Genomic DNA, 18,214 nt, shown 5'->3' on the forward strand with positions numbered 1-18,214 from the left:
CTGGTGTTTATGGGTGTGTGTGCTGGAAATCTTTTACATTTGAGATTATTTGGAACACCTCCTACATGATGATAGTCTCTGGCTGCCTTCCTAATTGTGCAAGAAAGGAGCTCATACAGCCAGCGACAATCCAGGGGATGAAACAAGATGCTTGCAGTGGTGAAAGGAGTGGGGACAAGCTGTACCAGCAGGCTCACACCCCTGCCAAGGGCTGCTGAGCCCCTGTTCTTTCTCCAAGGATGGTGCCAAAATGGGGAGGACCCTTGACCCCGCTGCCCTGTCCTCAGAGGGAGAGGAGACCGGGAGGTTCTGGCAGGACATGAAAGTGGTTCCAACACTGCCTTGGCTTTGCTGTCCCTCCTCTTTCATGCACTCTCCATGCTCCTTCCCAGCACTGCAGGGATCTGTGATGAGCTTCCACTACGGCAGAAGGCTGCAGCTGAAATACCATGGGCACATCGTCCTGTCCCCACCCCGAGCACTGATGGCTTTGGGTCTGCACGAGCTCCTACCACAATATTTACAGCTCTCCCTAGCTGTAATCTGGTGATTGAGTACAAGATGTCCAAGCAATATGCTCTTTGATTTCAGATCAGCTGCTCTTGGTAGAAGTGCCTTGCTTTTACTTCACTCCTTGCTTTGTAAAATGTTAGTGGCTGAGACAATGCATGCGTGTATTATTTGAACATCTGGAACTTTATGACTTGGCATCTTGCTCCCCAGTTAGCAGTGATGTAACATGGCCTTGCAGGCACCTCCAGCGAGGGCAACTACTGCAGCCAGCGCTCGCTCTCATTTCTGACATTGCCCATTGCCCCAAGGCACCTGCATGCTAGGGGGAACACTGCAGATCCTACACATCGCTTGGTCAATTTTATTTTATTTTATTTTAAAGCAGAACATTTTTCTTATTTTCCTGTAGTTTTATTTGGTTTCGTTCACAGAAAGCTGTGCTAGCACTGGGTAGCCTTACCCTTCCCAGCCCACTGCTCCAGATGGTTTTGCTTTCCTTCAACAGCAAGATCTTTGGTCACAGAGGCCAGCAAGTAATAATTCATCAGCTGTTTTTGGCTGCTTCTAGCTCACAGTCAGGAACCAGGGTGGAAATGCATTTATCATGGACAAGCTCTAGCCATTAAACTTGGACTTTGCCTTTTCAAGCACTGCAGTCATTTCTCAACCCCAAGTTTCTCTCTTTGCTAATGGTAGGGAATCAACTGCAGCAGTTTGGGGTGCTCAGAACATGGCTTCTGTCACCCTTGGGTATGTCCATGCCTGCAGGAGCAGATGGAGACTCTTCCATAGCAATAAAAGCTGATTTCCAGCAGTCACTGACTCAGCCTTGGGCTTTCTGGAAAGCATTCATTTGGCTGAATGCAAACTGTTTCCAGACTCTGTTCGCTTCAACTTCCTAAACAGGAATTCAAAATTCTGACAATCTCCAGGATGAGGACATGGTTCAGTGGGCATGGTGGGGATGGGTTGATGATGTTAGTGGTCTTTTCCAGCCTTAATGATTCTATGATTCTGTCTGTCTGTTTATCCATGTATCTGTGTATCTATTTATGTATCTATCTACGTATCTATCTAACGATCACCTAAATACTTGGAAGGGGACAATGAATGGATTCCCTGTCCCCAGAGATTCTCAAAGGCAGACTGGACAGAACCCTGGGCAGCCTGGTCTAGTGAATGGCAACCAGACCACAGCAGGGGCTTGGAACTGGATCAACTTTAAGGTCCCTTTCAACCCAAGCCATTCTGTGATTATGTGGTATTTGTAACCCTGTTCTATTAAGGGCCCCAAATGGGAAGAAGGGCCCTGTGCTGACAGTGTTGTGCTGACAACTAACTCAGATTCTTGATTCAAACTGAAGCTTAGTAAAAGACTTGTGTAACTGCAAAGGACTTGGGACAAGACCCATACTGAGCACAGAAGAAACCCAAAACTAAAACTCAATCCACAGTGAGAGGAAACTGCAAGAATATGAATATCTGAAATAAGCAGCACACTGTGACAGATGGGTTAGGCTCATGGAGACTTTTCAAAAACCATACAATTAAGTGAACCAGGAATGATACTGGGGTCTCCAAGGAATAGATGTAGCAGAAGAATTTTGGCTCCTGAGCTGTAGCTATAAAACTCCAGCCCAGTTTCTCTTTGCCTCCCTAACCCTCTATGGAGGGCAATCTCCCCGTGTCCCCATGTTCCCTCACAGCCACTGTTCCTATTGCACCCCATGGGATGCCGAGGCTCTTGCAAATCAATTAACTGGGAGGTGAGGAGGGAGTGGAAAGACTGCCCACTGGAAAACAAGTCAGCTGGAGGTGTATCACCTGCCACCAAACCATCCCCAGCTGTTCAGTGTTCTTCTTTTCAAGGCCACCTGGAGAACCTGGTGGAGAGCTTAGCTTTAGCCAGAAGCCCCACTGCTGGCAGCCTTAGAAGGAAATTTGTATCTTGGAGGACAACCAGAGTGAGCAGGAAAAGCTGGAGCTGGTTCTAGGAGCACACCTGAAGGACTTGCTGGGCTCTGATCCACTGCCAGCTCCCCTACATCAGGCCATCCTCAAAAGGGCATCTTGCCCTGACTTCGGTGCCAGAGGGCAATGCCTGCCATCTCTGCAGACTCAATCTGCCAGATGTTTATTTTCATTGAACATGTCAACCTTATTGCCAGATTTGAAGAATCTGTGTGTGTGCTCACTGACCTCTCCTGGCTGTGCGGGATGCTTGTCAGGGCTGCACCACACACCCAAGCACCTGCTGGAAGGGTTCCACCAGCCACAGTCAGCATATTGCTTCCAGGAACAGGGCAACACAGCAGTGGCAGCCCTTGGGGAAATGCAGCAGGTCTTCAGGGTTATCTTTAATTAACAAACTATGTCACCCATGTCTGTGATTGCAAGTAGAGCAGAGCCCAGAATTGAAATAGGGATCATGGCAACAACCAACCACTGCACAGAGATTCCAGGGAGACATGGAAGCAATAAAAATCCATCCCTATCCTGCAGTCCTTGCTGGGGAAAAGGGAGGAGTGAAGTAAGGATTGCAAAATTGGGCCCATAGTGAAAAAGGACAGCCTCAGAAATATGAAAGGAAGATCAGTCAGGCCTACAGCTTCAATATTAAAAAGCAACTGGCATGTTTTCTTTTCTGTGCCTTCTGCTGCTGCACTAAAAGCATCTTTTCTTTGTGTGAGAATGCCTGTTTGCCTGAAACAGGTTTTCCCACCCCAAATAAATACTGCTCTGAAAAATCACATCGTGGAACGCGCAGCATTGGGCATTAGGAAGGGAGCCCAGGTGGCTCAGAACATCCACTGTGAGGAGAGCTGGCTTTCATCTGACAGTGCTTAAGGATGGTTTGACCTCTCCCTTCCTTTACATGCTGGGAGTTAACTTCTCATGTAAGTGTCCAGCATAAATTCTTCTAATGCAAATTTCCTTGTCAAAACTACAAACAGACATTTGATCAAAGGTCAGCTCTCCTTTGTGTTCCTGTTTGATATAGAAATTTCTATTTCATCTTTGGCTGTCATGGTCAGTTAGGGGAACTGCAGCCTGATGGGAAATTACTGATGCATTTCATGTCCTCTCTCCAATGAGGCTTTGCCCCTCCCCTCTTTCATATCTTATGGGTGTTTTAATTTGAAGATGTTTTCATTTTTTTTAATGGAATAGTTAAATTAGCTTTGAAAATGTAGCAGTATGACACTGAAAATTGTCTGCTTATTAACTGAAGCTCAATTTACTGCTATTTGATACCCCAGGAGCTGATCAAATAATGATTATGCCCCTTACTGCTGGTTTTATTTCATGCTTAACTTGTGGATCTTTCTTTATGGGGCAGAGCTTGAAGGACAGGAATTGCAGCAAATGGAAGGTCTGGGAAAACACAGTGTTTATTGTTGGGATCTTCTGGCTTGGATGGACCCAGAAGAGTTGGAGCTCAGCAAAGGAATGAATACTGCGGGCTCATCCTGCCCCAGCACTGTGAGGAACACCAACCCCCATTTATCATCTTCAAAGACAGCAAAAGGAACTAGGATGAGTGAATCCCTCTGTTGGCAACACCTAAGATTTACATCTGGGTTTGCTGGCTCGATTATCTGCCGAATTGCCTCCTGAGGGAACATGAGGCTGTGCACCATCTTCTCTTGAGAGGTCAGCTGGGTCTTGCAACATCTAGGAACACTGCTCAGTAATGGCCCACGTTGAGAGAGATGTCCTTCATAGTGACAAGAGGCACAACGTCTCACTGACACTGATCTCTTTGAAATAAATCACTCCGTGAAGAGCCAGAAACTCTTCCCATAAATCAGGAGATCATCACTTGCCAACCTGGCTCACTCACTCGGTAGAATGTGTATAGATGCATCCAAGGCTGAGTGATGCCATCAATAGTGTGCCACTGGTGCTCCTGGAACCTGGTCCTCTCCCAAGGTCCATGCTGGAGCACAAGGGGTAATGCCCATGGAAAAATGCATGTGCCATAGCCCTGCAAATTCTCATGCTGGTGGCAAATGCAAAGGAGTTTTTATCCCAGATCACTGCCGTTTATTTTGTTTCCCTGTTGATTAAAATATACACAGTTATGCATCACAGCCAGATGAAATAGCATGACAAAGTCACCTCATTCACGTCACCTGACAGGATCCAAAGCGACCCGGCTGTGCGGCTGCCTGCAAGGAGAGGGGCAGCACCCGGTGGTGGATGTCCCTGCTCAGCTCCCAGCTCAGCCCCAAACGCCTCGAATGGGCAACGCAGGGCTGCTGCAGCCCGGAGGCAAAGGGAGGGAAGTGGGTTGGAAGCTCGGAGCAGGACGCGGCGCGGATGCTGGCCATGCTTCGCCAGAAGGACTCTGTCCTTCCTCGCTCCTCCAGCGGCTGCACACCCCGCTCTCCTGCCAGGCGGGTGACAGTGACACCAGATGGCAGCAGTGGCCTTCGGATCCCAGCAGCTCCCAGCCGAGAGGAAGGTGAGCGTTCCCGCGGCCGGCTATCGGAAGCCGGCTTCCCTCCGCCTTCCCAGCTGTGGGGCTCGCTCAGCATCCTGCATCCTGCCCTTATGGGCTGCCAGAACATCACTGCGCAGAGCAGCCATGCGTTGGAGTTGTTCCGTGTGTCAAAACGACACCCAGACCCCAACAATTCAAGGCGAAGAGAAAATCCATGTCTTAGGCTGGGTTTTTGGAGAAGCACTCACCTGGCAAAACTCCCTTGAAAGTGGAGAAGATGGGATCTTGCAGAAGACTTTCAAGATAGGTTATAGACCATACCAACATGCATCAGTGGAAACACTGTTTATTTGAACCTTACATTAATTTTCTCACTTCACTATGACTGCGCTGTACTGCCTTAACCTCCCAAACATTTTTTTTTTTAATGATAGCACCCAAATATCATCAATTTCCATATTGTTTTAGGGGCTATCCATTTACCTGTTCACCCCTGCATCGCTCCAGAAATTATTTAGTGCACTAACTGCCAACAGAAAAGCAAACCCAAAACACCGGAGTGATTGATGTGTGAGTTTGGGTAGAGAGAGCAGCAAGGAACAACCAGAAATAAATCCTTTTGGCTTCACTCACATACATTGCAGTGCCCAGGACTGGAGGTCTGGGTTCATCTCTACTTGTATCCACAAGCTTGGAGAAGCCCAGCAGAAACACCAAGAATGTTGGATCTTGGACTCAGTTTCTTCTCATTCCTCCACTGCCCCTGTGCAAAGCACAGCTCTGCCCTTTGCGTTTGCCAGTCATAGCTGGGATGAGCCCAGGACAGGCTGGGATCGCTTTGGAAGTGTTACACTTCCACACAACCAGAAAAAAAACAACAGGCAGCACATGAACAAAACTGTGGGTGTTCACATCTCCAACAGGAGCTTGCAGTGGCTGTGGATAGCAATAGCGTTCAGGCTTTGCAACTTGGGATGCTAAGAAGGTGCTGTAGCATATTGCCTTGTAATAACATGAAGCAAAAGCTCAGCAGAAAGGCTGTGAACCAGATAAGATTGATTAAACAATTTCTAACCAACGGGGTTGCACATAAAAATTTTATTAAAACCTCAAGTGCTAAATTTATTTCCTGGGTCTGTCACTGCTATTTTTTTTTTTTTTTTTTATTCAGTAGTGATAATTACTACATTAGAAATTAAATGAACCTCATATACTACATCTTTCAGACCTCCTAGGAGAGTTGTGAAAGTGATTTAGGGAAGTGAATTTGCTATTGTGCCTAATCAAGTTACAGTAATTGTCACCTATAATTTTAACTTGACTGCTATGTGTTTAATTGGGAGCTTTACCGTTGGATTTTTGTAACCGAGCTTCTCAGTATTTTCCTACTTCCCAGCCCCTCCCAAAAGGCACTGACAGAAAACAAATCACTGCACACAGCTGTGCAGTTACCAACACTGCCCTTAATGAGTCCCTGATACTGGTTCCCCCAGTGTGGACGTGCACCCTTCTTCAAGGAGCTCTGTGGAGCAGTACGCAGCCCAAAGCTTCTGAGAAGAGCAGAACAGGACCTCCAGGTGAGTGACAAATAGGACATAGGAGAGCCAAAGGCATGTAACCATCTCAGCAAGAGCCCAGGCGGGAAGATGGGTCACCGGTAGGCTTGTAGAAGCTTCTTGTGCTTTCCCTTGTTCCAGCTCTGCACAGTGAGCTAAACCCACAGGTTCCCTACTGTGGTCTGTGAGGCGGGAAATGGTTCTGGTTACTAAGCTCTAAAATGGCTCTTTGGATGGCCACAAGCCTGCTTCTTCCTCTTTCCCATCTCTTACTAAAGAAATTTGCCATGTATCTGCATGTTATGTATATTCTCAAGCTTTGCCAGGACTCTGATGACCCGTGGTGGCTGTGACAAGTGCACTACAAGCTGCCTGTGGTGCTGCTGGAGCTCCTGTCCAGGCACTGCACTCAGCCTGCTCTACCTGCCTTGGAGCCCGCACAGCTGTTGCTTACCTAGATCCCTGGTTTAGCAGGGCCAGTTGCTGGCCTTCCATTGATACTCTGCTATTGGAGCTCTTCAATATCATGGCAAGGCACTGAGCATGTTTACTCCAACCTGACCATCGTCAGCAGCAACACACAAAGCAATTGGGATGAATTTCAGGATGCAAGCAGACAAAGTTACTTCTGAATTTCTAGAAGGTGGTAATGATTGTGACCATGGAAGCTTTAAATGGGTTGATGGCTCTGAAGCACTCCCAGATGGTTGGCTCAAATGGTTGGTTCAAATATTAGTTTGAAAAAATAAATCTTTTTCTGACTACAACTAGATGCAGTAAAGGAATACTTGTCCTGCTTGAGTTTTGTAGTACATAAAACCTATTTAATTTAGATTGGGATCGGGCCCTCCATATTTAAAGGTACAGATCTTTACAGTCGCAGAAAGGATATATTATGTTGATGCAATTAAAGGAGTTCATTTGGATTTATTTTATCACAGCAGCATTCACAGAAATGATTTTGCTTCCATGGCTTGGAGCTCGCATTATGAAGCGATGTGTGTAGAATAGCAGTAACCTTGCCCTGAATAATTCATAGTGTTTGTTAGCCACTTTTTAAGCCTTTCTGCATAACCACAGAAGATTAGCATTTCTGTTGCTTTTTTTTCCAATCAAAGTTTTGGAGCGGGGGAATGGAGGGGGGCAGAAGGGAGAATGTTGGCTTTCTTCTTAGCTTACTTAAAACAGTTCCCCAGGCTTTCAGTACACAACTTAGCTATTCAAATTGGGAGATTTTGGCCTTAGAAGCATGTTAGCTAGTTCTCAGGCTCACTATATTATACAATTTTCTAGTAAATCATGAAGAAGTTGAAAGGCTGTAGAGCTTTCTCCCTAATTTCTCAAGGGCCCTTTTACTACTAAATTTGTTTTCATCCCATGTTATTTACCGACTAGCTCTATTAAGCTCTTCTGGTGTTGTTCTGGTCTGCAAGTGTGGGGGTTTGGCAGGTAATGCGTGGCAGCACAGGGAGTTTGAAAGATCCTGGCTTTGAAATGAATATTGGTGGTTAGAAATGGGACTGTGTTCATTACCTGCTGGAGTTTTTCTGAGCTCTGTCTTTAGGATGGGATGCTCCAGCGGTGTAAATCAGCAGAGCTCTGTTATGGCTCTTTAGTGATGCTGAATTTCGCAGCTGCAGATATGAAATACTTTGCCTCAGAATCAACAGGACGGTGTAAAAGCTGAAGATTTGGTTCAGAGCAGAGTGAGAGGGCAATGCTAATCTTTGAAGATGCAGGACTGGGGCTTCCTTTGCTCTACTTTCATTCTAGGGTAATGCAAAGCAGCAAATGTTATGTTATGTTTACTGTTGTTTGTTTTTTTTAATCTCAAAGTTTAAAAATGAAGAATTAATGATATAAAATAGTGAATCAAAGTGGGAGGTATCAAATAGTAGAATTGTTGTGATCAGCAGAGACCAGGTATGTTAGCCAGGCAAATTTTATAAAGGGAAATACAAATATGTATTATATACATATGTAATATATATACATCAAGCTGTACTTTGGAATCCAATGGCATGTATATGGACATGTGAGTTTCCTTAAAAATATTATAAAAGACAGCATCTAGCCTTAAGTGTAACTCATGGTATCTCTTAGAACACAGTCTACCAAAACCAACATGTTTCTGCTTGAATTTTAACAGCACCACAAGTTCATAGTGGGAAGTTGGTGCTACTTCAAACCGGTCAGCCGTCCTTGTTGTGTGAGCTGGCTGGGAAGTGTAGGTGTTTGTGTGTTTGGTCATTGGGTTTTTGTTTGTTTTAATTAGTTCAAATACATGTCTTGCTTGTTGCTACAGGGTCTGATTTGTGGTCTTTGCATGGCTAGTTGCATCCAGACTGGTGCTCTGAGAGCTGCTGATAATCAAAATGCAGGTCACCCCGCTGGCATTTGATATTTTAATCTGTTGCGAGTAAACACTTTGTCCTGTCCGAACAGAAGTAGTACATCCACTGTCAATGTGGACATGCCATCCCAAACAGAATTATGGCTGTTGGTTGAGGAGCTGCTGCAAAACCTAATGACAGAGCCAATGTCCTGCAGAAAGCAGTGCCAAGAGGCATTTGGAGATGATGACCTTTTGAAGAAGTTCAGATAAGGACATTTGCCAGCAGTCAGTGCTGAGCCTGGGTACCGAGCACAGAGATCTGCAAGCAAAGATGGTGACAATGTCTGGAGGATGTGTGTTGGCACAGTCACGATCTCTGAAGGTGTGACATCAGTCCAATCTGTCCAGGATGATACTACACAGATGACAGTTTTTTTGGGATCTGCAGCAGCCTCTTCTGTCTGAGTGAACTAAAATCACTGACATGCAGCGGCCAAGACCTGTGGGCAAGAGCATCTTCCTGAAGGGGAGGATGTTTGGGTTTCTGTGCTGACAGACTTAACACCAGCATTCATGTGTGCAGAGAGCTCTGTAGGCTTACTTGGTGGAGGAGAGTGAGATCACTACTGTAGGAAACAAATCCCCCCATCTCTGCAGGCACTTCTGCTCTGTTGCTCTGTATTTCAATGCCTCTTCTTTGTAAACCCCCCTCGGACACAACAGGTGATCTCTGGCAGAGGACAGAAGTGACAAAAGTCGATATGTGGCCACAGCTGCCTGAGCGTGGAGCACTGCCGTGCGGCATTCACAGCTTCCTGCTGCCCTTATCTCACTTTTGTTATTGCTATTCTCCCCCTTATTCTATTACATTTATGAATCAAACCCAGGGTTCTTCTGGAAAAACAGGTTTTGAAAGACTGCTATATCCCAAACTTTGCAATATAAACTTTCCAATCAAGCCAATTTTCCAAAATAATGGCATTGATTTATTTATTTTTCCTTCTCATGATATTGTTTGTTCCTCTTCTCTCGGAACTGCAGCTCATTCTGTTGTACACAGTTGCCAAGAATCAGTCCACATCTCATGCTGATGTGCTGCTGGAATGACAGCTCCAGCTTTCACACACTGGTGCACTGTATTAGCTGGGGAGTTTCTCTGTTCCTGTTCCACTATTAGGTTTCAAACCTCCCTGCTGAGTAGCTGTCCTCAAGTTGTATCAGGTAAGCTTAGCTATGCACTGAATTCAGGGAGTGGAACTAATCCCACACTTCAGCTTCAGAGGAGAACAATGATGCAGGGAGCTAAGCCTGGCCTGTGTCTGAGAGGTAAGGCTTTTGTATGCTGAAAGAAACAGGTACACTGCACTTAAGCATGTGTTCTATCTACTACAGGTCCATCTCTTCTTAGATGAATGCCTGCATGCTGGAGGCAAATAGTAAGTATGTACAACAGTGTGTCTTAAATATACTGGCATCACGTCTGCTGTGTGTATAACGTGTGCATGCCTTGGTTCATGACTACTGAAAACTGGTAATGTCAGCATCATTCGTCTGCCTCTACACTAGGAATGAGAGAAAACACTCCTACCATAGCAGATGGAAACAAACCTCAGTAAATCTATGCTGTTGCTTCTCCAAGTGTTGGTATTTCTGTCACTGGAGTAATTAAAGTTCTGCCTACAAGTTTTATCTCCCCCGTTCGGTGGAAAAGTCCTTGGCACTCAGTGAATTTTCTCCCAGCATTCCCTTGGAGTCAAAGGGACATTTCTTACTGATGATGGTAGAATTGGATTTAATTTTTTTCATGATAGAAAGATGAATCTTTATTCAAATCTGAACTTCTAAAATCCTTATTTATAAAGATCTGAGTCTCCTATCTGAAATGAGCAGATACGCTGGCTGCTAAAAATGGTGCTTAGCTGTCTTACCAGACACTGAAGAACATTTGTTATTTTTTGGCAAATAGAGGAAAAATTTAATTTCCCCTCAGTTGAAGTGTAAAAAGAATGGTGAATATGACTGACTGCCCTGAGATCCTGCCTGCACAGCACATGCTAGAAATGAGATTGGTCTCTGCAAGACAGAAGTGGCATTAAAACTACTTTCCCTTTTCGCATTTATTCTGCTGAGTAAAAACTGGGCTCCAAGCATTCTCCATGCATGTAAGCATGATGAATCTGAAAAAGCAATGTTTTTCCTAACTCATACTCCTTCCACTTTTCCTTCCCGTGTGACGGAGCAGAAGGAATGGTGTTCCACCTATGACTGCCCAGCAGGAGGAGATTTGCTTTTAAAGACAGATTTTGGGAGGAAAGTGATGAGTCTGCTGATGGGCGTGCAGGGCCATGGCTGACCCAGGTGAGCCTACAGCCATGTTAGACTTGCATTCTGGCTGGGATCACATAGGCTGCAGCACAGCATGGTCCCATCTGAGCCTGACAAATAAGAATCCTGGCTTCCAACTGCAACGTGACCTTGGGTGGTAGTTCTTAGATTAACATAGCAGAGCAAAAGAAATAAGATTTTAAATGTGAATAGATGTTACTGCGGGATAATGCAGGTATCTACATATGGATCACTACTTATCTTTATACGTCAGCTTATTATCTTTTTATCAAACAAGTCTAGGAAAGTTCTGTAGTTGAGATACGGTAATAATCAGTGTAATTCCTTAATAGTTAGCTTTGAAATCTTGGAAGCCCTCTGCAGAAGTAGCATGAATGCTCTGTTAGCTGCAAGTACCATGAGCCATTTTACCTTAACTATTTTACTAAGAAAGCTCTTCTTTATTCTGTTAGGTAGAAGAGTAGTCATCTTGTCAGGGTGCAGTTAAATCCCACAGCTTATTACCATGAAATATATGAGCTTAGAGGTTATGAAAGTGTTCCATCCAAGAGGATATGAAAGTAGTCTGCCCAGAGAGAGTTCAAGGCCTTCTGTACAAGGAACACAATTCCAGGCTGTAAAGCTGTACCATGTGTCAGGATTTCAAAAAAGACAGTTCTCAAAAATGGCCTTTTAAACAGGCAATTATTTCCCATATATCATCAAGAGAGGCTTTAGAGGTGAAATAGTGACCCTAAAAAGACTGTTTGGAAGGGCTCACTTAGTGTTTCAGAGGTGCACTGGCAGGGTGTGGGACAGCTGAGCCATGGCTGAAGTTCCCCTAGCCCTGAGACCCAACCTTGACCATTGATGCTTTTGGAGCTGAGTAGGGTGGCAGCTCTGTATTGCAGCTGGCACCACTAAAGTTGTGGAAAATTTGAGCATCTTGGATTCATGCAATTGTAATCTGACTGTAGACTCTTATTTGCTGGCCAAGGTTACAGTGAGAAAAATCTACCTGACTATTTTGGGAGGGGGGTGATGTAACAGTGGAAAATCCTGTTGTCCACCTGACCGTTTTAAATTCCAGAAAGAGCCATCTTCCTGTTATATTTCTAAGTGTATTTGCAGGCTACTTCTAGGAATCTCTCCTTCTGACTGATTTATTCTGTTGCATAGAGATTTCAGAGGCAATAGCATTTCATTTTTAATACGTAAATATTAAACACACTTCTGCAGTCAATACCAGACCAGGCATGGTGCCTGAACCTCATCCTAGTTCCATTCAATAATAAAGCTATTGACTACAATAAGAAAAGGATCTAAAGCCACAAACAGAAACTTAAAATAGCCAGTGCCAAGAAAAATGTAAACTGAAGTTTCCATAAACAGTCAAATATTCTAAATTGAATCAACAAAATATAAATTATGCAGCTGAACTTGGATGAGCCAAGTAAGATAATGGCAGGCAATGAGACATCTGTATCACAGCATGTTATGTAGAAAACCTAATATAACACATTAAACTGATTTCTTTATGAGAGCTGTCACATTGATTCTTCTCCATTAAAAATATACAGGGAATTTTATTTAAAAGCAAATAAAAAAGCCCAAACCTCTCTATTACCTTAGGCCTGTTTGTTGCTACCTTTCCCTATTCAGTGGCTGAGTCTGTAAAACCAACCTGCTTCAGCAGTACTAGATTCTTCATTCAAATGGGCCTCTGAAGTGATCAAAAAAAAAAGGCTCCTGTATATTAAGCTACCTGTGTTCTTCAGGTTGAAAGTATGATGGAAAGAGAGACGTTCCTTCCAGTTGTGGCTCCAGAGATCGACTTTTCCATATTCTAGCTCTTTTTTAAAAAGAAAAAATTACTGTAGAGAGAAAGAAGTAGAAAACAAAGCGGTTTGAGTGGTAAGTTCAGGATTGCTAGGGGCTACAGAATGGCTTTGAGTGATTTGAGTTTACTGTATTTCTCCTTAGAACAAACAAGTATGGTTGCAGCTCTGCCAGCTCCACTAGCTTGGAAGGAAAACTAATTTTCTCTGTCTTCTCTGCTTGTTTGAAGCAGAGAATTTGAAGCAGAGAGTTTGAAGCAGAGAGTTGAAGCAGAGTTTGAAGTCAGTTTAGAGAAAGCAGAGAGCAAAAATTAACCATTTGCACTCTTTGAGGAGCATCTGCACCTTTCCTGCAGCTGAAATGTGTTCTCAGTGGCATCTGGATTTTTAACATTAATATTACTATATAAAGATCCATCTCTTAATTGCTGGAGCTGGCCAAGCCATCACTGAACTGTTTTTTGGGGGGCTCCTCCTTCACCCGTTGAAGGACTTCATTACAAGCACACACAGTGGAGCAAACGTGGATAGTGGAGACATGAAGCATCAAGAAGTCACTTCTTCTCTGTTGCCACGTCTCCTACAGTTGCAGTTACAGTTGCCATGCTTTCTGCTTGCAGCTGGAGCTGAAGCTTGCCCATGTAGAACAGCTGCCAGAAGCTCTGGGGTCCTAGCAATGTTAAGGAGGAAGCATCACAGAAATATGCTTACAGAACTGACAAATTGTAGCACAAGTCATATTCTGAGTCTGCTGTAACACAACCAAGGCTGTTTCCTTTGATATAACTGTTGGGTTATCTCTGCTGAGGAGGAGGTCTCACTGGGACCAAACTTGAAGAATCTCCTTCCTGTCCCCCGTGCTGAGCAGATCTGGCACAGTACGGATTTCTCATCTCTGTGCAGGTACCCAGGCCTCACAAAGCTGCAGTGACAGTGGATGAATGGGTACTCTGTTCCAAAGTGACTGCTTCAGAATGCATCACTGTCACGTCACTTAAACACCGCCAGCCATCCAGGTTTTCAGTAGCTGCTGGGACTTGCTGAAAACAGTAGGGCCTGTCATTCTGAGATTAAGGAGGGATTAGCTGTACGATTTCAGTCAGCCTTAAGAGAAAGGTTAAACACTCTGGGAGGAGGAAGTGTGTGTGCGCGCATATGCATCTTCCAAAACAACAGATGGTTTCAATAAAGTTGCTCCTGCTGCTAGGAAGTGGCACTTCTTGACATTAGCAGAGCCATATCTCATTAGGGTTCTTGTTTCTACCAGCCTGTCTCAGAGAGGCCAAATCCACAGTACAGTATGGGGTAATCAGAAAAGACACTCCAGTATCTGCCCCATTAATTGCCTCCTGCCAGTCTTCGCTCTCTTCTGATGTAATGCCCACTGTGCTCAGCGTGGAACGATCATTTGGCTTTGAAGGGCAACTTCCCCTCATGATCTGTGATTCCCCCTACTTAAACTGCAGCAAGAAGAGCCTTTTTAAAGATTTTGCAAGAAACGTGTTATTCCTTGGAACCGCTGAATAAAAACTCCCTGCTTCAATCAATGCATCGATGTATTAAATTATTGTGCAACCAAATTAATGTGCCCGTCGGTGACAGAGCTGCAGAAAATGAGCAGTGTTTTATGCATTAAAGACAAATTGGGAAAAGATTGTTTTCCAAGGTTAGATTGTTCCTCAGTGAATACCGAGATTTTTCCAATTAAAATATGAAAGTTTCTCAGAGTGCAGTTGTGTCAGGTGTATTACTTCTCACAGATCCACAGCACAAATTAACTTGTACAAATAGCTAAGCAATTGTCAACGTTCGAATTGGCATATTTTGAAGAGGGCAAGTAATATTGTTCATTTCTACTAGCACTGTATTTCAATTCTATAGTTAAACAATTTTACACCATTTTGCTGGGAGTTGGCTTTATTTTTTTTAATTTTTAATTGGAGGTCCATGAATATAAAAAAAGGAATGTTCAAAATGCTGCTGTGAAAGCCTTGCCAAGCTTTTGCCAATCCCAGCTCCCCTCGTTTGGGGTACGCTGTGCATTTGGAAGGTCCTTACTCTCATGATGGCTCCCACCACACTGCGGAGGGCCAAAAACAAAGGCAAGAAGGGTTCTGCACTTCCTACAAACTGAGATTCAACAAGGTCTACAAAATGGAAATACTAATATGAATAAAAGCAGGTTTTTTTAAAAAAAAGCTGTCTGAATTCACGTTTTTCTTTAAATTTTGGGCTGGTTGCATTTATTGCCTTTTTTTTGTTTTGGTCTTCAGGGGAAAAAAAAATGAAAAATCTTATCTGATGTTTTCTATCAGTAACTAGATCCTCCAAACCTGCTTTCTGCACCTCCTGTTGTACAGCACTGACACATCAGATGACCCAAACCAAAATTTGCTGAAGATGGGACGTTTTCTTGGTCCCTTCATTGAAGGTAGATGAACCAAAACGTTCTAATTAATTTGTTCTGCAGATGTAATGAAGAAGGGAAACTTTTTCAATAACTTCATTGTTCAAACTTTTTTTTTTTTTTTTTTTTTTCTGGTCCCTTCTAAGTTCTCAAATATCTGGAAGAAAAAAAGAAAAAAAAAAAATGTATATTTTGTTCATTCTTTCCCGAAACTTTTTCCTTCTTCTTTTCTTGCTTGGGCTCGTGACAAAGACATTCTTTATTCCAAAGGCAAGAATCCCAGAACAAGCAGAGCCAGCTCAGAGTTCATAAGGAGGGCAATGTTTCTAATCACTTATAAAAAGCAGACTTGGATTCTGCATTTTCTCAGTCGATATTATTTAATCCTTACATTTGAATTTTTGGAATATCAAATGGGAAGCACTTTCTCCAAATACTTTCAGCTGTAATTCTTTCAAGAGGTATCTGCAGGAATGATAAATTAGGTGTGAAAGCATAAAAGAAAGTATCCTAGTATCTTAACCTTCAGGACATTTTGTATTCATGCAACATCTTAAATTATACCAGGAGTTCTAATGGATTGCTGGACAGAAGATCTAAAGTCAACCAAACAAAATTCCATATAAAAAATTATTACAACGTTGATAAAGAAACTTATGTCAAAATATCTTAAAACGCTTCACAACTCCCCACTGTCTTCTGGGTGGCCACAATCCATGAAATCAAATGATTGATCAATGACACTTAGTAAATTAGTGTCAGTGCTAAGACAAAATTCCAATGTTCTGACTTCTAGTTCTATGCTCAAATCCTGGGCTTGTATTGCTTCCCAAGCAAAATACAGAAGAGAGATAGAAATAAATGCAGCAGAAACAAAGGGAGCTGGAACTCCCTTTCTTTTGGAACCTTGTGATTTCTGAAAGCATTGATGATAGTATTTGAGTATAAACAGCAATGCAAGCGCTGCTTATAAAGCCTAGCTTTAACATCACGATTGCCACAGATTTTGGAGCAGTCCGCACTGGCAATGTGCTTCTAATTTTGCACCCAAGAAAGCCAGTTAAATAGTATGCAGACCTGGGTGACAAAGTTTGGTCCCTGGGTTACCATGGATGTGTCACTGTGCAAAATCTTCTTAGTGCCAGGGAGTGATAATGAAGGTTTCCTGAGAGGGGAATGCATGACAGTGTATTTACTGTACCTGAGAAGGATTTCAGAGTAAGAGAAAGCATTGATATCAGTGCCTCTTAATGAATAGCTAAACCTGTTTGTATGGCAATTTATTTTCTTCACAGGAACCTTACAAAGATCAGCTATTTCATGAAATACTTCACTCCAATATACCATTTCAATGCAGTATTTATATTAAAAAACATTTTCCATTTTGCTTCTGCATTTTGAACTCTAATCCAGCCCAGCCTCACTGTCTACATCAAAGGAAATGAACTGCATTAGGCAATGCCATTTGCTAAAAGGTAAGAGTGGAGTCCCCTAGTTTTATACTTCTAGGGACAATTTCACAGGCCATGCCATTACTGAATGGGGAAATTGGAAAACTGCAGAATCGATTTGCAGACGTGCAGTTCTATTTTCTTTCACACCTTCTTCATCAGAGCCCCCATCATTCCTGTGTTGTACTGCATTATTACTGACAGCAGCCTGGACACCACTGATAATGGCTAAACGAGGGCAAAGCAACCCATGGCAAGTGAAAGCAAAACCACGTAAGAAGCAGTCAGAAGACACTGAGCACTGTTATTTTTGCTTCTGAACTCATCTGCATCAGAGCACTGTAATATACCCGTGGCACATTGTTGCTGAGAGCTAAAAGGAAACATTGCTTTAAAAAATCTTATCTAAATTGGTTTGGGTTTGTTTGCATTTATTTTTCCTTGAGCAAACAGCTGGACCACAAAGTTGCATTACATCTATTTAGATTTATAACAGAAAAAAAATACGCAGTCCTTCAAAACGCTTCCACTATTTTTCCACTATTCCTCTTCCACAGTAAGCTGCTGGTAATGGCTCAGTTATCAAAACTGAAACCAGCGGCCAGTCATGGCCAATCACCAAAAAAAAAGAAAAAAAAAAAAAAAAGCTAAAAAAAAAAAGCTGGTGACTGTCAGCTGCTTCATCTTCGGGGCAGAAAGGTGCCTTGTGATGTGAAAGGGCGCTGGCAACAAGATGGGGTCTGTCTGCCGGGGTCACCCAGCTGCGTTCTGCGCAGGGCACGGCTGGCTGTGTGCCACGGTCACCATTACAGAAAGACAGAAAAAAACATGAGTTTCTGCATTGCTCATAATTAAGAGGCTGGAAAGATCTGGGGCTTGTGACCACACTCCGCCCTGCCCTTGTGGCATCAGGAAGGCAGCAAATACTGTGTTTGCTTTGGGTCGGTTTTTGTTTGTTTGTTTGTTTGTTGCCTGTTTGTTGTTTTTTTTTTTCTTGCCATCTTTTGCTTTTACAGCAGGGACCATGGCAGCCGATGCCCCTGCCTGCTGGGTGCCATCTTTGCTCTCCCTTGAGGGCTGGCAATTGCAGCCAGCAGCTGCAGGTCAGTGTGAAAAGGAGAGACGCAGCACAACGCCTGACAGAGCAGAGACTGGAATCATTATTATACAGAAGGGCCATTTCTGTGCAGTGTCCAAAGGGGAGCGAACTCCCTCCCGGCCGTGCTCCATCCTCACGACCCTGCCTGAGGGCCCCAAAATGGCCGCCCTTCAGTTCCCGCCTCCTCGTTGCTAGGCGACGAACAGAGCCCGGGCCGCCCCCATTCGCTTTTTGCGGACTACA

Source organism: Tympanuchus pallidicinctus, unplaced genomic scaffold (assembly GCF_026119805.1).
Source record: "Tympanuchus pallidicinctus isolate F22 unplaced genomic scaffold, pur_lepc_1.0 scaffold17, whole genome shotgun sequence".
In the NCBI taxonomy this organism is placed as follows: Eukaryota; Metazoa; Chordata; class Aves; order Galliformes; family Phasianidae; genus Tympanuchus; species Tympanuchus pallidicinctus.